This window comes from Crinia signifera, chromosome 1, assembly GCF_055691185.1.
Source record: "Crinia signifera chromosome 1, ASM5569118v1, whole genome shotgun sequence".
In the NCBI taxonomy this organism is placed as follows: Eukaryota; Metazoa; Chordata; class Amphibia; order Anura; family Myobatrachidae; genus Crinia; species Crinia signifera.
Window position 1 is genome coordinate 344,172,813 of NC_139217.1, and position 23,448 is coordinate 344,196,260.

General features: G+C 44.7%; 1 pseudogene; it reads right to left on the bottom strand.

Moving 5' to 3' along the window:
- Positions 1-834: 834 nt before the first annotated feature.
- LOC146040650 (5S ribosomal RNA) lies at positions 835-951 on the bottom strand (annotated as a pseudogene).
- Positions 952-23,448: the final 22,497 nt, after the last annotated feature.

Consider the following 23,448-nt stretch of genomic DNA (forward strand, 5'->3'; position numbering starts at 1 on the left):
CTTCTCTTCAACAGGTCTCCAAGTTCACAAACGCCAGCTACCTTCATTTCATTGGCAAAGTTGTACAGTATTAGGATCCATAAATGTTCTGGGGCATTAAGATATCATCTTTTTTAAATAATAAATTTTTGTTAGGTCACATAGTAAATTATTGACAATAACTGAAAGGAATGTCACAGGCAGTAAATAATGAGAATTAGATATAGTTTATAGAGTAGCAACATAAGACCTCAGAATCCGAAAAGATTCGTGTAGGGTACTTGGTTGGTGGTGCTTCCAAAATAGTTCAGCAACATAACTGAAATAAAGTGGATGTCTAGAGAAAGACGTAGGAAGAACGCTAGGGTTTTTGGGGGCACGCTTATGTAGTAATAGAATCAGTGAAAGAATGTGAGAAATGAGTGAAGTAAAATCTAACCTTTATTTTTCAATATTTAAAATTCATACATAAATATACACGTCACAGAAAAAGAGGCATCAATTAGAAATATATATAAAGAATAACAATATTCTAGGTTAATTGTTGCACAACATGATTCAGATAGGCGAAAATTTTTACAGGAAGTTTCCCAGTCCCAAATGATTTCTTGATCAAGAAAAAAAATAATAAAATAAATAACCTGGATAATCAATGCACCAGTACAAATATTGTAAACAATTCTTGATCAGGACCCTGGATTTTATACTGTACTACAGAGTGCTACACAGGTTACTAACAGGAAATGCCTTCAATATGGTGTCAGTCACAGATTTGGTGGTTATAGAGATATAACAAGAGTTTTTAGAGGAGAGGAATGCTCTTTGTATGCATTTGCTGCTTCTGCTGTCTGGATGCGAATACAGCACTGGATATTCCCTGGTGGTCTCCCAAGAGGTACTGATCCAGTCAGTCACTGCTTAGCTGCTGAGTTCGGATGGGATCAGGCGGCACAGCGATGTATGGCAGTATATATCAACAGTTACTGGGATCCTGTCACGACTGAAGGGCTGGATGAAGTCGTGTGGTGTGTAGCAACCGGAGACGGACCAGAGGAGGAAGGATTAAATCGTGCAGGTTTAATAATAGAATTCATAAATAGAACAATACACGCTTGAATACTTTGTCAAGTGGCAGTTTAGCAGTAATAAGAATTGAGCCGGCACGGCACTTTGTAAAGCAGAAAAAGTTCATTTAAACAATGACAGTTCAAGCACTGCGGACTGCAGGCTGGGGTCTTGGGAAATGAAGAAATCCGGAAAGAGAATGTACTTGATGGTAATGAGGGATCCTTGAAGACTGAAAGAAGATGGATGATGACAGAAGAATGGGAAGTTGCTTGGAAGCAGACGACTTGAAGAACTTAGGCCAGGAAGCTCAGGGATGCAGGCAGAGACCAGACTGTGGAGAGATCTGGCAGCGATGGGGTTAAGCTGAATCGAGACCAACACAGAGCACTGAAGCAAGGCACCAAGTCAGGAGAGGTGAGTCAGAGAGCCGGAGTCAGCTGGGAGCTGTGAACGCCTCTGGAGACTCTTTGTACTGACACTGAACAGGCCTAGGCAGATCCCCTATATCCCTAGAGGGCGGCTGCCATTGGCTGTCAGGTCAGTATGGGCGGAAACCTCAGACAAGGACCAATCTGCTATTTGCCCTTAATCAAGATGGCGGCGCCGGCCTCCCGGCGCCCCTACAGCACATACCACTAAACTTGCTGGCGTCCCACGCTGCCTGCTGCCCACCAGACTGCCGCTGCCTGCTGCCGCTGACCTGGAGACCACTACACGCTAGCCGACGGCGGGCGCGAACGGGTGAGTAGTAAGCCCGCCGCGCACCGCCGCGGCTGCGTGTGACAGTACCCCTCCCTTTCTGGGTGACCCCAGGGCACCTACGCACCTTGTGTGGATTTCTTTGAAAGAACTGTCTCACCAGACGAGGAGCATGAAGATCTGCAGCATCAACCCAGGAATTCTCTTCAGGACCGAATCCAAGCCACTCTACCAGATACTGAAGATGGGTATTGCGGCAACGTGAGTCGATAATGCGCCTCACCTCGAACTCTGTTTCTCTTTCCGAGCCAATTTTGGGCGGTTTAGGCACCTTCTTCTGATATAAGTTCAAACGCAAAGGTTTCAGAAGAGACACATGGAACGAATTTGATATTCTTAAGGAAGGAGGGAGCTGTAGTCTGTAGGCCACCGGATTAATCACCTGAGTGATCGGGTACGGCCCGATGAACCGAGGAGCCAGCTTCATGGACGGTAACCGAAGGCGTATATGGCGGGTAGACAGCCATACTCGATCTCCAACCTTTAACTTAGGAGCTGCTCTTCTTTTCCTGTCCGCCATCCTTTTATATCGAGCGGATGCTTTGAGGAGAGCTGTATGGACGTCTGACCAGATCTTTGCAAACCGTTGTAGGGAAGAAGTAGCTGCAGGGACTTCGGACAATGATAGATCTGAGAACTCCGGAGATCGGGGATGCTTGCCAAAGACAGTGAAAAAGGGAGTGGTGCCGGAGGAAGAATGATAAGAATTGTTGTGCGCAAATTCCGCCCAAGGCAGAAGGTCTACCCAGTCGTCTTGAGAGGAAGAGACGAACAAACGAATGAAGGCCTCCAAGTCTTGGTTGACTCGTTCTGTCTGCCCGTTGGTTTGTGGATGGAAAGCAGTGGAGAACTTGAGCTTGACTTGTACAGCAGAACAGAGGGCCCTCCAAAACTTTGCGACGAACTGCACGCCACGGTCCGAAATAATCTCTTTGGGCAACCCATGGAGTTTGAAGATGGTGGAAATGAAGAGCTGAGCCAACACTGGAGCAGATGGAAGACCTTTCAATGTGAAGAAGTGCACCATCTTTGAAAAGCGGTCGACCACCACCCAAATTACTGTATGCCCTTTGGAGGGAGGAAGTTCGCAGATAAAGTCCATAGACAGGTGGGACCATGGTTCTGTTGGTATGGCTAGAGGTAGAAGAGGACCGACAGGAGACGTTCTGGAGGACTTATGCTGAGTGCACTTTACACAGGAAGCGACAAAGGAGTTTACATCACGACGGATGGTAGGCCACCAGTATGACCGCAATAGGAACATTAAGGTCTTCTGTGCCCCGGTATGCCCTGCGAAACGGGAAGCGTGTGCCCAGGACAGCACTCTCTTCCGGAGATTGAGAGGAACGAAGGTCTTGCCTGGTGGAGGTGAAGGCTGGACTGTTACTTGAGCAAAGACCAGAGGATCGAGAATGGGTCGAGGAGGAGTCTCAAGATCAGCGGAAGTTTCAAAAGAGCGTGAAAGGGCATCGGCTTTGGCATTCATCGTCCCGGGTCTGAATTTGATTTGAAAATCAAAGCGTTCGAAGAACATGGCCCAGCGGGCTTGACGAGCTGTAAGACATTGGGCCTGCTTGAGGAATGAGAGGTTCTTATGGTCGGAGTACACCGTAATTTTATGTCGTGCCCCCTCCAGGAGGTACCGCCACTCCTCTAACGCTAATTTGACTGCCAGTAACTCCTGCTCTCCAATGGGGTAATTCTTCTCCGCTGGAAGAAACTTCTTGGAAAAGAAGGCACAGGGATGAAGCACCTGGTCCTCCCCTCTCTGTGACAAGATTGCCCCTACCCCCTCTGAGGATGCGTCCACCTCAAGAATAAAGGGTTTGTCGAGGTTTGGCTGGAGAAGGATTGGGGCGGAGACAAAAGCATCCTTTAGTTGTTGGAAGGCTTGAGAGGCTTCAGGTGACCACTGACTTGGATCAGAGCCCTTACGGGTTAGAGCAGTAAGAGGTGCAGCAAGGGTGGAGAAGTTCCGGATGAAACGACGATAGTAATTTGAAAAGCCCAGGAACCTCTGGATGCCTTTGAGCGTGGTGGGCGCTGTCCAGTCTAAGATGGCTCTTACTTTCTCTGGATCCATCTCTATCCCAGTGCTGGAGAGGATGTGGCCAAGGAATGGAATGGAGGTAACCTCAAAGACGCACTTGTCTAGCTTGCAGAATAATTTATTTTGGCGAAGGCGCCGCAAGACCTCAGCTACTGTTTGCCGATGGAGATGGAGGTTCGATGAGAAGATGAGAATGTCATCGAGATACACCACAATGGAATGATACAACAAATCTCGAAATATGTCATTTACAAATTGTTGGAAGACGGCTGGAGCGTTGCAAAGACCAAAGGGCATCACCAGGTATTCATAGTGGCCGTCTCGGGTGTTGAACGCCGTCTTCCACTCATCTCCAGATCGTATACGGATCAAGTTGTACGCCCCTCTTAAATCAGTTTAGTAAAGATGGAAGCCCCTCGGATTTTATCGAATAATTCGGTGATCAGAGGCAAAGGATAGCGGTTCTTGATCGTGATATCGTTCAGGCCCCTGTAGTCGATACACGGGCGGAGGGTTCCATCTTTTTTTTTCACAAAGAAAAACCCCGCTCCGGCTGGCGAAGTGGACGGGCGAATGAACCCCTTATTCAAGTTCTCTCGAATGTAGTCAGACATGACTTTGGTCTCTGGCAGAGACAAGGGGTAGATGCGGCCCCGCGGTGGGAACTTCCCAGGTATCAACTCTATCGGACAGTCCCAGGAACGATGAGGCGGCAGGGTATCGGCACCTCCTTTGCTGAAGACGTCAGAAAAAGAAAGATATGGTGTGGGTAACGACAAGGGTGGAGCTGGTGAAGATGAAAGACTGGAACCTCCTACTTCTTGAGGATTAGTTTGATGGAGTGGAATGACACGAGGCATGCAAGTAGTTAGGCAGTTCGTACCCCAGGCTGTGATCTCCATACTGGTCCAATCAATATGAGGGTTGTGCTTAGTAAGCCATGGTAGGCCCAGGACTACCTGGTGTGAGGACTGAGGAAGGACAAAAAATTCTAGAGTCTCTTGATGTAAGGCACCGACGAGAACTGTCATTGGATCGGTTTGAAGGGTGATTTGCACGCTGCTGATGCGAATCTACTGCAGTGAGAGCCAACGGATGGGCCAAAGGTTGCACCGTCAAGGAATGTTGAAGAACGAAAGAGGAAGAAAGGAAGTTCCCGGCTGCTCCGGAATCTAGTAGAGCCTGGACCTTGATTTTTCCCTGAGGGCACACAAGAGTAACAGGAATGGTGGGCACAGTTGAAGAGGGAGATGAAAGCAGAACTCCTAACCTGGCCTCCCTCGGGGAGGTTAGGAGCGGTCGTTTCCCGGACGCAGTGGGCAGGAAGACAACAGATGAGCGGAAGAACCGCAGTACATGCAAAGATTCTCACGACGTCTACGGGATTTTTCTTCAAAGGAAAGCCGAGAGCGGTTGATCTGCATGGGTTCGTCTGGTGGTGTGGTTGTGGAGGGCCCAGGTCTAGGAACAGGAACAGCGTTGGTGGTGAGACGAGGGCGGAGACGGTCGGAGCGACTTCTCTCTAGTTGACGCTCCTGCATCCGTAGATCTACTTTGTTGCACAAGGAGATGAGTTCAGCCAAAGTAGCAGGAGAGTCATGGGTAGTTAATTCGTCCTTGATACGACCTGCCAGCCCATTCCAGAAGGCGGAGACGAGAGCCTCTTCGTTCCACTTTAGTTCCGAAGCCAGAGTCTGGAACTGCACAGCATATTGTCCCACTGAGCGACTACCCTGGCGAATTCTCAGGATCTCAGTAGCGGCAGACGACACTCTGCCAGGTTCGTCGAAGATGTGACGGAAAGAGGTAATAAAAGCTTCATAGTCATTGAGCAGGGAATCAGCACGTTCCCAGAGAGGAGACACCCAGTCCAAAGCTGACCCTGCTAGGAGAGACACAATATAAGCCACCTTTGCCTTGGAAGTAGGAAAGTGAGAAGACTGTAAGGTGAAATGCACATCGCATTGGTTCAGAAACCCACGGCATCCTTTCGGAGAACCATCATATTTGCTGGGGGTTGGTAATTGCATGTGATGAGGAACTATTGGTCCAGGTGTAGGAACAGGGACTGGAACCTCTGGAGCTGGAGCCACAGAAACTGAGGGGGCCGCCGGAGGTGAAGCCAAGACCTGAAGGAATTGAGCCACTTGATGTTGGGTAGCCTCCACTTGCTCCAAACGAGCCATGATGCTGTGAAGTGCGTCCGCCATGGAAGCCTGTTCTTCACCCGACTCCATCGGGTCAGTACAAACTGTCACGACTGAAGGGCTGGATGAAGTCGTGTGGTGTGTAGCAACCGGAGACGGACCAGAGGAGGAAGGATTAAATCGTGCAGGTTTAATAATAGAATTCATAAATAGAACAATACACGCTTGAATACTTTGTCAAGTGGCAGTTTAGCAGTAATAAGAATTGAGCCGGCACGGCACTTTGTAAAGCAGAAAAAGTTCATTTAAACAATGACAGTTCAAGCACTGCGGACTGCAGGCTGGGGTCTTGGGAAATGAAGAAATCCGGAAAGAGAATGTACTTGATGGTAATGAGGGATCCTTGAAGACTGAAAGAAGATGGATGATGACAGAAGAATGGGAAGTTGCTTGGAAGCAGACGACTTGAAGAACTTAGGCCAGGAAGCTCAGGGATGCAGGCAGAGACCAGACTGTGGAGAGATCTGGCAGCGATGGGGTTAAGCTGAATCGAGACCAACACAGAGCACTGAAGCAAGGCACCAAGTCAGGAGAGGTGAGTCAGAGAGCCGGAGTCAGCTGGGAGCTGTGAACGCCTCTGGAGACTCTTTGTACTGACACTGAACAGGCCTAGGCAGATCCCCTATATCCCTAGAGGGCGGCTGCCATTGGCTGTCAGGTCAGTATGGGCGGAAACCTCAGACAAGGACCAATCTGCTATTTGCCCTTAATCAAGATGGCGGCGCCGGCCTCCCGGCGCCCCTACAGCACATACCACTAAACTTGCTGGCGTCCCACGCTGCCTGCTGCCCACCAGACTGCCGCTGCCTGCTGCCGCTGACCTGGAGACCACTACACGCTAGCCGACGGCGGGCGCGAACGGGTGAGTAGTAAGCCCGCCGCGCACCGCCGCGGCTGCGTGTGACAGATCCAGTTATCACTTCTGCTTTTCCTCTGGTGTCACCCAGGTGAATGAGAGAGTGAGCGAGTCCAAACGGTAGATGGTAGTAAGTTGGAACAAGCAAGAGATGGATTTGAGGAACACAAGATAAATATATATGTGTATATATATAGATGTGCCCACTGCTTGGGTATTGACAGGTTGTACCTACTGTGCCAGTAATGGAAAATGTTGTGCACCGTGATACATGCAGGGGTGAGTCGGATCTTTCTGGTCAGTGGATTAATGCGTATGCTCAATGATTAGATAATCGATATTGGCATCACATATATCAAATCTATAACCACAGGCAATAGAAGATTAGACAGTACAGTATTTAAAGGGGGAGGTTTATAGATCACACAAAATGACTCCTAAGCTGGTCTTTATCAATAAAGGCAGAAAGTGGTGGAGTCAGAAATATTACAATCAGTATATGGATTTTGCTCAAAGGCAAAAAACACTGGGTTACTGCAATCTGTATATAGGTTTTGATCAGAGACAAAAAAACATTAGGTTAATACATCTAAAGGTTGCCAATGACTCGCAACATAGTATCAGCATGTGTGGGAGCCTGCGATGAAAAATAGAAATAGCATCTCCTCTACAATATATACAAGGTGTAGAAATGGTTAGAAGAAAAAACACTACACATACAGAGATAAATCTGAGCAAATTGACAACCTGTATAGACAAAGTATATATGTAGGTAATTAATTAAATGCTACACGCACTATATCTGTAAACTCAGTGCGTGGTGCAGAAACAAGACACAGAGGCATGGGTAACCTATTGGTGTGCCGGCAGAGATGACGCTGACCTGTTAACACGGGCGATAGCACAGGCGCTCAGTGCTATTGCTCCGTGTGGATCCTGTAGTCAGCCGGAGTGCAGTCTTGAAGCCTGATGTGTGCATACGTCGCGGTGGAGTCCAGCAGCAGACACAGAGTCTGTGTGTGTTTGGATTCCGCCGCATGAGATGGTATGATCTTACCGGAGGGTAACTGGGTGGTAGCTGTGTCTGGCTGGGTTACCCTGACGTCCAAAAGACACGTGTTTCGCCGCGATTTGGCTTGTTCACAGTGACGTGATTGAGTGGTGATTCCCTGTCTGAATATAAGAGGGAAGCTGGCCAATCGGTTTGTTAAAGGCTTGATAGACATGCTATTAGTCCAATGAGCTGATGGGTCTGTAAATACAGCTAGGGGGCTGGCCCTGTTAATGAGATGTGGACACACCTGATAGATAAGGCTAAATGCCTATTAGGTGAAGTGAGAAAGTTGAGTCGATCATAAATGATCAATTTCGGAAATTGATATTACTAGGGTGCTGTTATAGTGACTACAGTAGCTGCCATATAATTGGCGGATGCCAAAGGAATAAGTGGCACAGCATAAGCTAAAGGATGGGTGAATTAGTAAATATTGCTGAGTTAGCCACCTGCAATTATTTGTTTTTTAAGGGACATCAAGAAAATTATCCAACAACACTGGCCTATACTACTAACTGACAGATACTTGGCCGCAAGATTGAAACCTCAGGTAGACCTGAGTTGGCGAAGAGCCCCGAATCTGAAAGATAACATGGTCCACAGCCATTCCGTCAAAACCCAGCCCAGAGAACCCAAACTTAAAGGCAGTCATCCGTGTGGAAACTGTAAAGCCTGTGTCAACATCAGAAATACACTAACCATTCAGAACCGCTTTGGGGACCCAATCACCATCTATGGGTACTTCAATTGTAAAAGCCCCAATGTAGTGTACTGCATCACCTGCTCCTGTGACAAAAAGTATGTGGGGATGACATCTCGCCCGCTAAAGCAGCGCATACTTGAGCACATCGGGAATATTAGAAATGCAGCATCGGACAAAGCAAAGATGAAACAGCTGACCTCAGTAGCGAGACATTTTCTCAGATATCACAATTCTGATACCTCACACTTAGGCTTTTCAGGGCTGGAACAAATTCACCTCGGTCGCAGAGGTGGAGACATTAATAAAACCCTGTTACAGAAGGAAAGCTGGTGGATCTTTCAGCTTGATACGCTCTTCCCCAAAGGCTTGAATGAAGATATCAACTTCAGCTCATTTCTGTGAGACTAGCATATTTCAGCAACAATTTACTTTCATCTCTACAGGTGACACCCCCTATTTCTCCAAAGAAACCCTCAGTAATTCTAAAATAGCACCGTAAACCCTTCGATAACCACTGATATATATGGTCAGACATGCATTAATTGATAGACAACATTCCCCACCACTGCCTCTGTCTGTTAACATACATATCAATTCTATTTCTTACTACAAAGTCCTTGGTTCTATTAACGTGCATGCATTGAAACATTATGTTTAAAGTCTGTTCATTCATGTAATATGTCTGCACCTCTCTACCTTACCAGCTATATAGAGAGAGGTCTTTTTCTGTTTGTTTGTTTCTTTCTGTTTTTTTCTGTGTTTTCTTGTTTGTTCTTTTATTAACTCCAGGATACTCATCCTGCCAGTACACATTCATCTTCCCAACAGATCTAGACTAACCCAGTGGGATCAACTGTTTATACACTACACCAATATTTACTAGTTATTAATTGATGAATCAAAACCCTATAATTTATTTATCTGGAGAGGAAGCAACACATACGATAATCACACCACATTGATTTATTCCTGGTGGTGACAAGCCTTGTGACACCAATTATATCCTTCTGGAGACCAGGTCCGGCATAGTGTCAGCATCTATTATCCAGTAAATAATGACACACCAGACCCATTTATACACTGTAATTTATTATTATTGTATTTTAGGAGAATCACCCGTGTGACAATATTGTATGACACACTATTTCATACAAATATATTCGAATTATAACCTTCTCTTATGTTCTTTTCCAGAGCCTACATCGTTACTTTGCTGCAGGGTTACTCTGACAGTGCATAACCTGTCCCTCTGGTGACACTCACTAACCCCATACTATGGGACTAACATGTAACCTTAACATTCCAAGTATACTATATACAGATTAAATTCTTAAAATTATCTCAGGGTAAAAATCTACCAGATTCCAGATAGACAAATCAGATCACCAACCCTGTCAATCCCACCAGCGGGTTAACTAGAGCTTCAACCGCAGTGATTGTATTTCTCCTCAAAATATATCTTCTATGAACTGGAGCATAACGTATCCCCTCATCTCCTATAATTACCCCCAGAGGCCCATAATTTAGAATTCTCATGTCACTTTATCTCTCCAAAGTTTAATCAAATTGATTATAAACATGCTCATCTATTCCCACTATTTGTCTTGCTGGAAGATAGCAGCACTAATTGGCGATGGTGTACAATCCCAATAGTTAAAAAGGCAATCAACCTTGCCATTACTATACCTTATCTCTCTCATTATGAATATAATATAATAAAAGTTTGCCGACTTCTAAGACCCATAAACAGTTTACTTCACAGACCAGCCGGTCTTAAAATCCAAAATTGCAGACAGATAACACGGCAACATTTACTAATTCTTCCACCCATTAAGTTTACAAACTAACCGGGTTTAAAAAACAAATAATTGCAGGCGGCTAACTCAGCAATATTTACTAATTCACCCATCCTTTAGGTTATGCTGTGCCACTTATTCCTTTGGCATCTGCCAATTATATGGCAGCTACTGTAGTCACTATAACAGCACCCTAGTAATATCAATTTCCGAAATTGATCATTTATGACTAGGGATCGACTCAACTTTCTCACTTCACCTAATAGGCATTTAGCCTTATCTATCAGGTGTGTCCACACCTCATTAACAGGGCCAGCCCCCTAGCTATATTTACAGATCCATCAGCTCATTGGACTAATAGCATGTCTATCAAGCCTTTAACATACTGATTGGCCAGCTTCCCTCTTATATTCAGACAGGGAATCACCACTCAATCACGTCACAGTGAACAAGCCAAATCGCGGCGAAACACGTGTCTTTTAGACGTCAGGGTAACCCAGCCAGACGGACCCTCCCTCTGCTACTACACAGCTACCACCCAGTCACCCTCCGGTAAGATCGTACAATCTCAGGCGGCGGAATCCAAACACACACAGACTCTGTGTCTGCTGCTGGACTCCGCCGCGACGTATGCACACATCAGGCTTCAAGCCTGCACTCCGGCTGACTACAGGATCCACACGGAGCAATAGCACTGAGCGCTTGTGCTATTGCCCGTGTTAACAGGTCATACATCTCTGCCGGCACACCAATAGGTTACCCATGCCTCTGTGTCTTTGTTTCTGCACCATGCACTGAGTTTACAGATATAGTGCGTGTAGCATTTAATTAATTACCTACATATATACTTTGTCTTTACAGGTTGTCAATTTGCTCAGATTTATCTCTATATGTGTAGTGTTTTTTCTTCTAACCATTTCTACACATTGTATATATTGTAGAGGAGCTGCTTTTTTAAATACAGAAAGGTATTCATCTATTCTATTTTTCATCGCAGGCTCCCACACATGCTGATACTATGTTGCGAGTCATTGGCAACCTTTAGATGTATTAACCTAATGTTTTTTTGTCTCTGATCAAAACCTATATACAGATTGCAGTAACCCAGTGTTTTTTGCCTTTGAGCAAAATCCATATACTGATTGTAATATTACTGACTCCACCACTTTCTGCCTTTATTGATAAAGACCAGCTTAGGAGTCATTTTGTGTGATATATAAACCTCCCCCTTTAAATACTGTTCTGTCTAATCTTCTATTGCCTGTGGTTATAGATTTGATATATGTGATGCCAATATCGATTATCTAATCATTGAGCATACGCATTAATCCACTGATCAGAAAGATCTGACTCACCCCTGCATGTATCACGGTGCACAGCATTTTCCATTACTGGCACAGTAGGTACAACCTGTCAATACCCAAACAGTTTGCACATCTATATATATACACATATATATTTCTCTTGTGTTCCTCAAATCCATCTCTTGCTTGTTCCAACTTACTACCATCTACCGTTTGGACTCGCTCACTCTCTCATTCACCTGGGTGACACCAGAGGAAAAGCAGAATTGACAACTGGCTCCCAGTAACATTCTGAGGCTCTCTCATCTGTTGATATATACTGCCATACATCGCTGTGCCGCCTGATCGCATCCGAACTCAGCAGCTAAGCAGTGACTGGCTGGATCAGTACCTCTTGGGAGACCACCAGGGAATATCCAGTGCTGTATTCGCATCCAGACAGCAGAAGCAGCAAATGCATACAAAGAGCATTCCTCTACTCTAAAAACTCTTGTTATATCTCTATAACCACCAAATCTGTGACTGACACCGTATTGAAGGCGTTTCCTGTTAGTAACCTGTGTAGCACTCTGTAGTACAGTATAAAATCCAGGGTCCTCATCAAGAATTATTTACAATATTTGTACTGGTGCATTGATTATCCAGGTTATTTATTTTATTATTTTTTTTTTTTTATCAAGAAATCATTTGGGACTGGGAAATTCTCTGTAAACATTTTCGCCTATCTGAATGACGTTGTGCAACAATTAACCTAAAATATTGTTATTCTTTATATATTTTCTAATTGATGCCTCTTTTTCTGTGACGTGTATATTTATGTATGAATTTTAAATACTGAAAAATAAAGGTTAGATTTTACTTCACTCATTTCTCACATTCTTTCACTGATTCTATTACTACATAAGCGTGCCCCAAAAAACCCTAGCGTTCTTCCTACGTCTTTCTCTAGACATCCACTTTATTTCACATAGTAAATTACACAGTACAATCCGACAACCTATAAACAGGTAATGGTACAGGCATATCGGTCAATCAAAGTGGAAACAATAGATTGTCAAACCCTCCATAAATTCAGAGACCTGTATTTAAGAATAACAAATAAATGGATAAGGGGAAGAAAGATAGACCGGAAAGGCACAACAGCGAGAAAAAGATAGAGGTTGGGAAAGAGGGGGGGGGGGGACAGAGACTTAGAGACATGTGAGCCACTTGTATCTGTAGTTAAGCAGAGCTCGCTCCGTAAATATGTATTAGCCTAGCCTAGAGCATGGAATATTACAAACCAATAGTCAAGGAATCTATGATTGTGGGGGGGAGTTCAGAGCTGACCTGAGCCCCGAGTCTTCACCAGATAGGAGTAAACCCTGGGATTCCCTATATTCAGTCCACTTAAGCCACCTCAGGTGGATCGAGGAGGATGATGAGGTATACCGAACATTTGTGGTTTCGTAAAGGAAATGATTATGAACCTTATTAACAATTTGATGGATTAGTGGGATTTCAGCCGATTTCCAGCATTGGCCAATAGCCGCTTTAGTGGAAATTAAAATATGTCTTAAAATATATAAGTCGCTTCCAGAAAGTAAATCAGAGTAGTGTAATAGAGCCAGTACCGGGTTTAAGTGTACCTTGGTTCGGAGAACTGCACTGATAAGGGAGAATATTTCAGTCCATAGTGGACTAATTAACGGGAATTCCCAGAATATGTGTATTAAAGAACCTACCCCACCGCACTGCCTCCAGCAGAAGTGTGACACGTGCGGCCAAATAGCATGTAATCTTGTAGGAGTGAAATATGTCCTATGGCACAGTTAAAAAAACATCTCAGCATAGGTCAGGCACTTGGACATTTTAAAGCCAGAGAATAAGATAGAATCCCAGACCCTTTCACTGAACGATACATTAAGGTCTGTTTCCCACTTAAGCTGGGCTGGTAGCTTCCCCTGTTTAGTGTCAGATATTAGATAGTCATACCAACGGGAGATGCCTCCCCTGTGTGTCTGGTAGGTCAGCTTGGAGGTAAGGGATTTAGGGGCGGGTTGTATAAGTGCAGGGCCTGTACGAGTGGATGAAAGCCAATGCGGATTTGAAGGTATTTATAAAAATCGTTTTTAGGTATCCCAAATTTCTCCTATAGTCCAGAAAATTGCAGCAAACATCCCCGCTGGACCATCTGGCCCAGAGAGGAGATCCCCGCGGCTATCCAGGAGTCCAGCTTTAGATTCGGGACTGATTTGGAAATAAAAGTGAGCGACACCTCTGCAGTCGGCAGTCTAACCTCTCCGCCTCTCCCAAGCACCTCGGACCAGGCCCCCAATGTCGCCTTGGTCGCTGCACTAAGTTCAAGTCTATTTGGGATGATCTGGGGGGGGGGGCCCATAGGAGGTCTACCAGAGGGATGCCCGGGGATAGCGAGTTCTCCAGGACTACCCAAGGTTTTGGCGTCCCTGGCTCAAACCAATCCCTAGTTTGATTTAATAAGCAGGCAGTGTGCTATTTCTCTATGTCGGGGTACCCAACCCCTCACAAGGCCTTCGGCAATGCCATAATCTTCCTGGACAATCGGGGTTTCGAGCCTTTCCAGATATATCTAGAAAAAAGGGCATTCATTTTGCCAAACAAAGATCTGGGGGGTCTTCTAGGGATTGCTCTAAAGAGATATATAAGTTTAGGGAGAAGGATCATTTTGGCGGCCGCTATTCTACCCAACCAGGAGATTTCATGAATAGACCACTCCATTATTAACTTCCCAAATGCGTTGAGGAGCGGCATAACGTTGCAGTCATTTATATGGGAATGTCTAGTGACATGCACCCCTAAATATTTAATTGCTCTCTGTTGCCACGCATATCTGTAACGGTCCTTCATGCGAGCATCGGCAGCAACCGGGATACCTATCGGCAGGGCTTCCGTCTTAGACGTATTAAGCTTGTAGTAGGAGACAGAGGAGTAAGTCTCCAAAATATCATGGAGTGCAGGTAAAGAGTTTTCCGGCTCTAGCAGGCAGAGGAGGACATCGTCCGCAAACAGACAGATCGTATGAGAAATGCCACCAATAGTCGGACCAACAATCCGACCTTCAGATCTAATTTTCTCTGCAAGCGGCTTCATTGCTAGTACAAAAATAAGCGGAGACAGGGGACATCGCTGTCTAGTGCCATTAGATATTTGGAAGCTAGAGGAAAGGCAGCCATTTACATACACCTTCGCTGAAGGGCACGTGTACAACGCAAATATAGAACCTAGGAACATTCCACCAAGGCCGAACCTCAGAAGAACCTCCCTCAAATAACCCCAGTGTAACCTGTTGAACGCTTTCTCAGCGTCCAGAGAAATCAGCAACAATGGAGTTTTATTGCGGTCGCACACCTCCACAACATCAAAGACTCTACGTGTGTTGTCCAGGGCCTGCCTGTCTGGTACAAAACCCACCTGGTCTCCCCCAACTAGCGATGGGAGCAAGGGTGCTAGTCTATTTGCAATTAATTTAGCGTATAATTTCAAGTCTGTATTTAATAAAGCAATAGGACGGAAGTTCTCCACCGAAGTGGGGGGCTTGCCCGGCTTGGGGATAGTTACTATCCGAGCTTCAAGCATTTCTTTAGGGAAACTTTTGGTCGACGAGGCATCGTTAAAGACAGAAGTTAGGACCAAAGAAATTTGATGGATAGCCATCAGGGCCGGGGGCCTTGTCGTTTGGCAGACTGTCAATTGCTGTTTCCACTTCAGATAGTGTCCAAGGGGTATCTAAGGCCTGACAGACACCGGAGTCTAACACAGGCAGCCTAATGCTGTCTAGGAAACCTCTATTTCTGTCTCCGAAGGCTGAGGGGTGTGCGGGTCCGTATGTAGGTTATACAATTTAGCGTAGTATTCCGCAAAGGTGTCTGCAATCTGAAAGGGATCCGATACCCTGGCCCCTTTAGAGTTAATCAAAAGGTCCACTTTTGCCTTTGCCCTTCTTTCCCTCAGCTTCCTGGCCAATAACCTTCCGGCCTTGTTGCCTAACAAGTAAAAACGCTGATTCAATTTAGAGATGTTTTTTTGCACTTCTCGTAAGGAAGCAGCGTTGATCTTGTCTCTAACTTGGGCTAGAGATGCATAAACCTCCCTGTCTGTGGGGTTAGCCTTATGAGCCGCCTCCAACCTAGAGAGATCCTCCTCTGCCTTCGCGAGCTCCTTAGCATTCGCTTTCTTCAGTCTGGCTGCTGCCTGTATTGCCGACCCTCTAACTACCGCCTTTAATGCACACCAGTGATTAAATACTCCAGTGTCAACAGTGTTATTAGTGGAAATATATAGGGAAAGGTTGTCTTGAATAGCCCTCTTCGACTCCGGGTGAGTCAAAGCCAAGCCACCCAGACGCCACGGGCCCGGAGGGGTTCGAAAAGATCCCAGATCCCACACCAGCAATACCGGAGAGTGGTCTGACCAAGTAATGGGTAAGATCTCGGCTTTACGAACAGAAGCCAGAGTCCATTTGTCAGACAAAGCGAGGTCTATCCTCGAGTACGACTGGTGAGGGTGTGATTAAGATATCTTCCTAAACAACTTTAGCTGCAGCAATAACTTCAGCTAGATTTGTCTAATGCCTCTTTTACACTGAACATCAAATTACCGGGTGAAATAGTTGTACCCGATAATTTGTTCAGTGTAAAAGGGTCAACCTGGGTCTTAAATCCCAGGTTGCCGACCCGGCTTTGCTATCCAGGTTGATCCTTTTACACTGATGAAATACCCGCGTAATTCAGCAAATGACCTGGTTGACATTTTTAACCCGGTAATTCGCTGCTCAGCGTAAAAAGGGTTTTGGACTGCACCCAACAAAATGATCCGGCACTCAAAATGCCAGGTTATTGCCGGGCACAGATCTAAAAGGGTTATAAACTGGATCTAATTTTCCATGTTATTAATTTCAGGGATCAATTTCAAATGCCACCTAGCTACCTCCTATGGATATAGGCCCTTATTCAGGCTGGTTCATATATTCGAAGCACATACTGTATTCTATCCTTAGCAATGCAAATGAAAGGGGAAGTGCATACCACCTCCTTCCTGCATTTGCAATTGCTATAAGGGAGGTGCTATCACAGTTCAGGATGAACATTCACAGTGTTTGGTAATATGTAATAGGTGCATCACGGTGTGTGGCATAATGTGATGTGGGCATCACAGTGTGTGGCATAATGTGTAATGGGAATCACGGTCTGAGACGTTATGTGTAATGGCCATAACCGTGTGAGGCACAAAGTCTAATGGGCATTACGTTGTGAGGCACCACTTGTAATCAGCATCACATGTGAGGTGCAACATGTAATGGGCATTATGGTGTGTGGCATAACGTGTAATCGTCATTATAGCATATGGTATACTATGGTATACTATGTAATGGCTCTGTGATGTGTAATAGGCATTACGGTGTAAATTTTCGGCGCGCACTGTCCCTATGGTCCCTATTTTACAAGAATTAGTCAAGCCCTGGCATGTCTAATGGGCATTATGTGAAATGTGCATTACTGTGTGATGGGCATTATGGTGTGTAGCATTACGTGGAATGAGCATTATGTGGAATGTGCATTTCTGTGCAATGCATTATATGTAATGGGCATTACTGTGCGTGGCATTATGTGGAATGGGCATTACAGTGTAAATTGTTGCCGCGTGTGCACTGTCCCTATTTCTAGTGTTCTGAAGTGCATATACATAAATAAGTCACCTATTTAGTTTGCACTGATGCCCATAGGTGGTGATGAACACGCCCAGTAGGCGGTGATGGACACGCCCCTCCAATGGTGCACCCCCTAACAAAATGGGCTGCGCACGCCTATGATGGTCTTACTTTACTCATGCTTGCAGTCGCAGGGGGTACTTCTCTTCAACAGGTCTCCAATTTCACAAATGCCAGCTACCTCCACCCTGTACTTCCCCATGAACACCTCTGCCTGTCAATCAGGCAGAGGCATTGACAATACAGCAATGCGATCACAGGGCCTGTCCAGTATGGATCCTGCGCATATGCAGTATCCCAATTATCAGGAACCTGCAGGTTGGATTGCTTAAGCCAGGCATGTCCAAACTCTGGATACCAAAGAAAGAAATAAGAACCACAAGTACAGTTTATAGCAGCTGTATATGGGAGTGTGTAGGGCTCCCTATATAAATGAACCAAGAAAAAAGAAAATATACAGTACTGTGGTTTGACTGATAAAAATACTAACACAATTTGCAAAAATTATACATTTATTAAACACCAAGAGATTTTACAATAAAATATGTTTATAGATAATTCTCTAGTATGGGGATTGTTAAAAACAATTTTGCTCCAATGATGTTGATATGGGGAACAGTTCAAAAAGTACAGTTCAATTGTACTGATGTTGATTGCAACAATTGATCAATAGTTATCAATAGTAGAATGAGATGCTATGACTCCTACAGTGGAGAGGATGGAAAAGGAATGTCCCGGAGAATTTCCCAGCATATGGATCCGGATTTACTCAGTGAGAGTGGCAGATTTTTTGGGGTTGATGTTCTCTGTGCACTCAAATCGATCTTGGCTTTAAGAGACTGAGACTGTGGAATCCTCTGGATGATTAAGCCGGTCCGGGTAGTCTGGTAACTGGTGCGACTGGAGTAGGAATGGATAGTGGCTCAACGCGTTTCGACGTGTTAACAACTTAACACATCTTCATCAGGAGCAGTAATGACAAAAACTCTGGCCCTCCAGCTGTTTTGAAACTACACTTCCCAGCATGCCTTGCCATATTTTTGGCATTCTCTAATAGCAAAACTGTGGCAAGGCATGATGGGACTTGTAGTTTCACAACAGCTGGAGGGCCATAATTTGGACATGCCTGGCTTAAGCTATCAAACCTGAATGAGGACCATAATGTTTAGCACTTTTTCATAGAGGTTAAAAATCAGGCATAAAGCTCAATCACAATGTACCAGAATGATTTTTTAATTGTTCATTTTACTTATTATTAATCTATCTTATTCTTTTTGAACAGAAACTGCAGAAAATGATAATTTTACCCATCCCTTGCAATCCTACCTTGATTATTTCAGTTCCTATTTTGTGCAAGGTGACATTTTGCATTCTGTTATAATTATTGTAATCTATCCCTCTAATTAAGGTTTGCTTCCAAGCCACATGACTTGCTTTGTTGTGAATCTCAAGAGATAATGTTTCATTTCTGCAATTTATACAGAATCAGTGTATTTGTCCCCGGTAGGTAATGTGACCCGTGGCACAATCCTTTATCCATTGTTCATCCTGTTCCTTTTTTAGTTTCTGGACACCTGCTGTGGTTTGCTGAACAGAAAACAGTGAGATGTTGGGAGCAGGTGCAGCAAGGAGACCTCTGATTTCAGCTATATAATTAAACTCACTGCCAGGTCTATAGAAATCAACAAACCTTTATTCACTCTCATGCTGGCAAGTGAAATGGCCTGTTATTGTCTATATCTACCAAGAGTATTACATTCCAGCTATCCTATCGGCATACCAATATAATTCAAATGTGTGTTATTGTATTCCATGCTGTTAAATTCTTGTATTAAAATTGCCTCTGTTACTCCTGTTTAATCCCAGTTAGCATCTATTCAGTATCATCTTATTGCGCATTCAAGCATTCACAAGTAAGTGATTAATAACTGATATAACGCTGCTATCATCAAGATGGCCAGATCTACTATTTAATGCTCAGCTATTATGGAATCTGATCACTGCAAGGCCTTGTGTATCTTTCACAAGATTACATTGAAAAAGAAGAGACAATTATTTCACAGGGATGTATACAATGTTCTCCATAGAAAAATATGGTGTGTGTATGTGCATCTCTCTCTCTCTCTCTCTCTCTCTCTCTCTCTCTCTCTCTCTCTCTCTCTCTCTCTATATATGTGTATATATATATATATATATATATAATACAGAAGCTATTGAACATATTATTTGTAATCAAAGCTGCTCTAGGGTCCACCTGCCTTAGGGTCTTACAGTAAGTCATTGGCTTTTTGATTGCACTGCTAAAAATGGCTAATACCTTAGGGCTTTTAGACATTGATAAATCAAAATATGTTCGTTCCAAATGGAACGCAGTGTAAACTGCTCTGAATATCGCACAGGCATAAGGATTAGAAATACAGGGTTTGAAACTGCAGGTAGTGCAAGCTACTGTCCTTCTCTCCCAGCTCTGCCAGAAAGAATGCTTATACTGCAGGAGCAGAGGAAGACAGATTGGACCATCCATTGCTGAAAATAATTGTAGCATTCCCTATGCTACATGCATTATAAAAAAAATCTAACAGACCGGGCTATAAAGAGAGTTGTGTGACCAGTGCCAAGGGAACCACATGACTGCTAATTGATGGTACCACAGCATACAGTTTTACCTGGCGGCTGTTTGATGCAGCAATAATCCTGGAGCTGTGCAGCTCCCCCTGCACTTGCTGTATGATGTTTCACTTTTCTTGTATGATAATACACTGCTATTCAGTACAATATTCGGTACTGTGCCTGCCTATATAACATACAGTAGTTGCCTACCCTCTTGCATTCTGCAGGAGACTCCCTGAAATAACAGCAATCTCCCTCTCTCCCTCATTAGTCTAGCAATCTCCCTCATTTCACCAAGCACACATTACACTTACATTTTTTGTGAAAAAAGGAATGAGAGACAGATACATTTACATTGAATCATCAGCACCATTCCCAGCACTTTACCAAGTACAGTGTCTCTTACTAACTGCTTTGGGCTCATCTACATTTGTATATAAGTCATTTTAAAAGATTCCTCTCAGATGTAGCAGTACACACCCACGCTTCTAGGGGCCAAGTTCACAATCTCTTTTCACAATCCCTCCATATATGGAAAGAGAGCATGACACACGTCCTCAATGGGGCACTGTGCAAAATTCTACTACCAACTAGAATCTCCCTGAAACTAGTTTTCAAAAGTAGGCAAGTATGCTATATAATACCATCAAGGAGTTTAGGGGTAAGAACTAACTATATAAATGCCTGTAATAGTTTGGCCATATTGATAGCAGGCAAAAATTACTGTGCTATCTGGGACACAAATGTAAACTAAGAAATTAATTTTCAAGGAGGCTCTCCCCCTGCGTATTTGCTGATGTCCATCAACACATTGCCAGTAGCACAGTTGAGATGGTAAAGGAGGAAGTAATGTGATCACAATGCGGTCACTTTACTTCCTATTGGTCACTAAGATTGGTTCCTATTGGTGCCTGTCTCAGGGACTCACCAATGGTACATCTGGGAGAATAAAGGAGCTGGTTCAGACCTGTTCGCACAGGTCCGAATTCAGCCCCTGTCCTATGGTAGGCTGACTGTGCATGTGCACTTGCCAAATTTGCATGTTCAGGGCCCGGCTGCGAGAGCCTTCAGAAAATGCCTGTGTTTGCAAGGTGCTGTCTGCCTGAATGACGTGTTGGGGTGGACCCACGGCATTTCATGGGTGTGCCAGCAAAAACAGTTGGCTTGCCTATAGAAATGCTGGGAGTGCACAATGCAGGCATTGCTTTGGGGGAGATTCTCTAAGGTAAAAATGCGGTAAAAACCCAGTTATCAGGGTTTTTAATGCATTTTGGGATGCTCTAAGCATCCCCTGCTGGGTTACCGCGGCGGGGGGGGGGAGCGCCAGAAAAATCTGGCGATGCCCCATAGAAGCCTATGGGCTTCGACCGCATCCCACCGCCGCCCCGCAACGACCCCCCGCCACCCCGCACGGACCCCCGCCGCCCCGCATCGCCCCCTGACCTGTGTCCGGGCAGCACAGAGCTGTGCTGCCCGGACCTGTGACCTCCTCCCTGCACTGATCCTCTTCTGGGTGCAGGGAGGTGGAGAGCCCGGTGCAGCAGCAGCAGCGCCGGGTGTGGGTGGGAGGGGGGAGCCACCGGAACCTGCTTGGACCCGGCGACTCTCACCGCAAAGGACAGCTCTTAATGCATGTTAGAACATAGGCGATAATTATAATTGCGATGGGCGGCGAAGGTGGGCGGAGATTTTTAGAGACTCTCCCCCTTCGTCCGCTAAGGACAGGCACATGAGTTTGGTGCCCGCCTGTAAATTGCAAACATCCTTGCAGCCACCAAGTGACTCCTGGGCTGCGAGTGGCAGGGACAGGAGGAGAAATCATTTGATGGCATGCAACCAGTGAATGATTTCTCCTCTGTGAGGGCGCTTGCGAACAAAAGTGTACCAGTACACATCCGTTTGTATCCATGCACAGGGCAGGGGGAGGGGGATCCATTTGGTGGGTGGTATTAACCTGGTCTCTGGGCTCCGAAAACACACACAACCTAGCGATCAGGTGTGAACAGTGCCCTAAGATTCCTTATTGCCACTAATTGAGATGATAAAGGAACCTTTTTTTGCAGGTGCTAGCTGCAAATGGTAATACATTATAAATTATAATAAATAGTGCCCTAAAGTTTTATTTGATCAATTAATGCATGCCTTAAACCAAAATCTGCTTTCCTTTCTTTCATCATACAACAGCAGAGCTACAGTCTCACACATTCCAAGACTCTTCAGCCCAAGGAGGCTACAAATGGGACTTTATGTGCAAAGACAGCAGTCAGCAATGACTGTAGTAAATCACTATGAAATGAGTGGAGAGAGTTACTTCCTAGTTCAGCAGCTCCCACAGACTCTCCTCCTAGGTGCCACCCGTGAACACTGCCATGTTGTGAACTTGGGTTGAGGTAGGCTCACCACCCACAAGTTCCCCCACTGTGCAACTTAATAGTACTGGTGCTGATGATAATTTCAACAGTCTGTGGAAGGGGTAATGAGTCTATATTTCTAAAAAGGTTATAAAAAAAACCCTGAGGAATTGTATGTCATTGCATTTACACGGTATTATTTAAGTCATTGAGAATCCGGTTAGCAGAATTTCTCTATTTTTATGTGTTCCTTTCCATTATATTATTGTAAGGGTTGTTGTATAGCGTTCCTGTGCTTTCCACCTACAGTTGCCCCTGATGTAAAGCTGACTCTTATCATTTATTGCAAATTAAAAATAGGCTTCTTGTGAAGAACACCATAGTAAACTGCTTTTCAAATTTACATGTCCACTGAGCTATGAATCAGTAGCAAACAGTTGAGTGCCAGCTGCGTGAATATGCTTGAAATATAATTATAAATAATTTCTGTAGCACCAGCAATACCTCACTCAATATAATAATGCTTGCTTGAGAGGCTGCACACAATTCATATTACAGCTTTCTCAATGAGAGGTAGACATTTCCTGAGAACTATTTTTTTTACAGGCTTCAGGCAGTGTATGTAATGAGGAATTTCAGCACTCCTGGACAATCAATATGAAGATCCATCTGTACTGTGAAATCATGATTAGATTACATCTAGTTCAGCTACTTTACTCCTTTTTACAATACTGTTGCATTTGTAAGTATGGAAGTATAATGAACACTACAATGTCATATTGGGGGTTATTTTGGTTCACTCTTTCTGACAAAATCCTTCTTAGATGGACAAAACCATGTGCACTGCAGGTGGGGCAGATGTAACATGTGCAGAGAGAATTAGATTTGGGTGGGGTTTTTCTTCAAAGTGAGATCTATATTGAAGTGTAAAATCATGCAGTCAGTATTTTCCCTGCACAGAAACAAAATAACTCACCCAAATC